The sequence below is a fragment of the Macrobrachium nipponense genome, chromosome 3 (genome assembly GCF_015104395.2).
Source record: "Macrobrachium nipponense isolate FS-2020 chromosome 3, ASM1510439v2, whole genome shotgun sequence".
Taxonomy (NCBI): Eukaryota; Metazoa; Arthropoda; class Malacostraca; order Decapoda; family Palaemonidae; genus Macrobrachium; species Macrobrachium nipponense.
The window spans coordinates 18,864,334-18,866,833 of NC_087202.1; positions in this window are offsets into that span (position 1 = coordinate 18,864,334).

Consider the following 2,500-nt stretch of genomic DNA (forward strand, 5'->3'; position numbering starts at 1 on the left):
AATATAGATAAATAAATAAAGGCAGGTGTTTCAATTCTAATAAGCACGTGAACGTCACAAAATCATAATAAACTCTAGTAGTCTCGTCACTAAAATATTGTCGTACTGACGTCTCATCTTTTACTGGTAAAAATTTCCCAACGCAAGCACTTCCCTCTCCAAATGGGTAGACGCTGAATATCCAGCTCCAAATGATAAACATCTAATACCGTGGAAATCACTACATTTTATATCATGATAATACTGATATTTCGATCATGGTAAGGCGGCTAATCGACGTATACAGTGTACTTTCGATAACGAGGATAGTTTGGTTTGCCTATCGATAAGACAGCACGTGTTCATTTGCCTCTCTAGTAAGGTAATACTATGGTGACTCTCACTTTGATATCAGGAGAGGTCATACAAGTTATAAGCTAATGGTCAGTTACAATATTTATATATTTTATTTACTGTTTGTATATACAATTAACCTTCTTTGGTTCAATCCAGATGTGAGGTTGAAATTTATATCTGCTGTACGTACACCTTTTAGGTACATACACCAAAAGAAACACATACACGAATATATATATATATATATATATATATATATATATATATATATATATATATATGTGTGTGTGTGTGTGTGTGTGTGTGTGTGTGTGTGTGTGTGTGTGTGTGTGTGTGTTTGTGTGTCTGAATTTTAATTAACTGTTGATATAATCACACATTAATATCCTTGCCTTTCATGTAAACAAACCCCTGAGTAGATAATCATAAACATAGACCAGCTTGTTTATGCTTACAGTAATTGCAAATGCATTCTGTTTGCCAGCCTTGCAAGGAAATAAGATACGAATGCAACAAACATTGCATGATAGATCAGTATCGCCACTAATACGTTGCATTAATTTTTAGCCAAAACAAGTTACATAGCTCGCTATGATTAACTAACTGTTGCTCTAAAGAAATAAAAAAAAATCATTTCTCTTCTTATTCTTGTAAATATGAACTTGCAATAAGTAACTGCCATATGTAGCAAAAGAAACTCTATTATTTTCAAACATTGTACAACAATAAATTTCCTTTTAGAATAACAAAATAGAAAAAAAAAATGTTATGTACATGGCTAATTTTAAATTACCCTTGAACTAAGTCCTTTTCTGCATCATATACCAGTAACCTTGATCTCACTCGATTCAACTCCCACTCATGAGATATTTCCAATAAAAAAATTTTAGTTGTTAGTGCTGATAATAAAAAATACATTGTAACAATAAACATGACATGTGTAGTATGTATGTATGTATGTATGTATGATATGTATATATATATATATATATATATATTTATATATTATATTAAATATATATCTATATATAATATATATATATATATATATATATATATATATATATATAAATGAACAACAATATACAGACTTTTTATAACTAACTATTTACAATATTAGTATCGTCCACAATATTTATTAAGTCTTCAGAAAGGTAAACTGTCCCTCAAAACTAACAAAAACTTATAGAATAAATAATTTCTTTTTCATTTCCTCCAGTGTACCCAGAGCCTTTCAACGCCCAACTCCATCAGAGAGCTTTTACTGAAAGAGATTAATTTTCATTGCCACTGCCAAGTATAAAACAACACGCACTTACGAATGAACCGAGGATGAACCTTGATGGGAAAAAACTCTGTCATTCATCATTTTATATCCCTGCACAAAATCATCATGAAAGTTAAACAAGAGAAAAAATGAGCCGGAGTATCTTCTGCGCAATTGTCTTTTCTGTACAGCGTATAATGCTGTGTGAAACTCTCAGCCACGGTCCATGAAACACTCAGCCACGACTCTGTGTTGGCATGTGTAGTTGGCACCTATAGCGGTGCCAGATGCATGATCATGGATAACTCTAACCTCAAATAAAATAAAAACTACTGAGGCTAGAGGGCTGCAATTTGGAATCTATGATGATTGGAGGGTGTATGATTAACATACCAAATTGCAGCCCTCTAGCCTCAGTAGGTTTTAAGATCTGGGGGCTGGCAGTAAAAGTGCGTACCGATAGACAAATTGCTATCTCAATAGCTTTCGTTTATAGAAAAATAAAACCTACATTTTCTTCTGATTTCTTAAAAGACAAAAAGAAAGCTAAAATCAAAAAATGTTAGTCCTACTTCTCCGTCATACACCAGTCTCTTTCGAAAGTCCATCCACGTCGGAGAGCGTCCAATACAAAACACCATTTGTCAGGGGGATGGATGGGGGTTATAGGGGATCAGGAAACCGCCATTCATAAAAGGTTAGGATAAGGTTGTGAGTGCGTGATGGAAGGGGGTCATCTATGGTGAATTGCGTATTCATGGTGGGGAAAATGCCACGCCACAGGGAAATGAATGGGAAGCTATAAGGTGATATGGAGAGGTTGAACAAGACGTCATTACTGGGAAATCGCGGTGGAAAGAGAAAGTGAGACAGAGACAGAGTCTTACCTGAAATAAA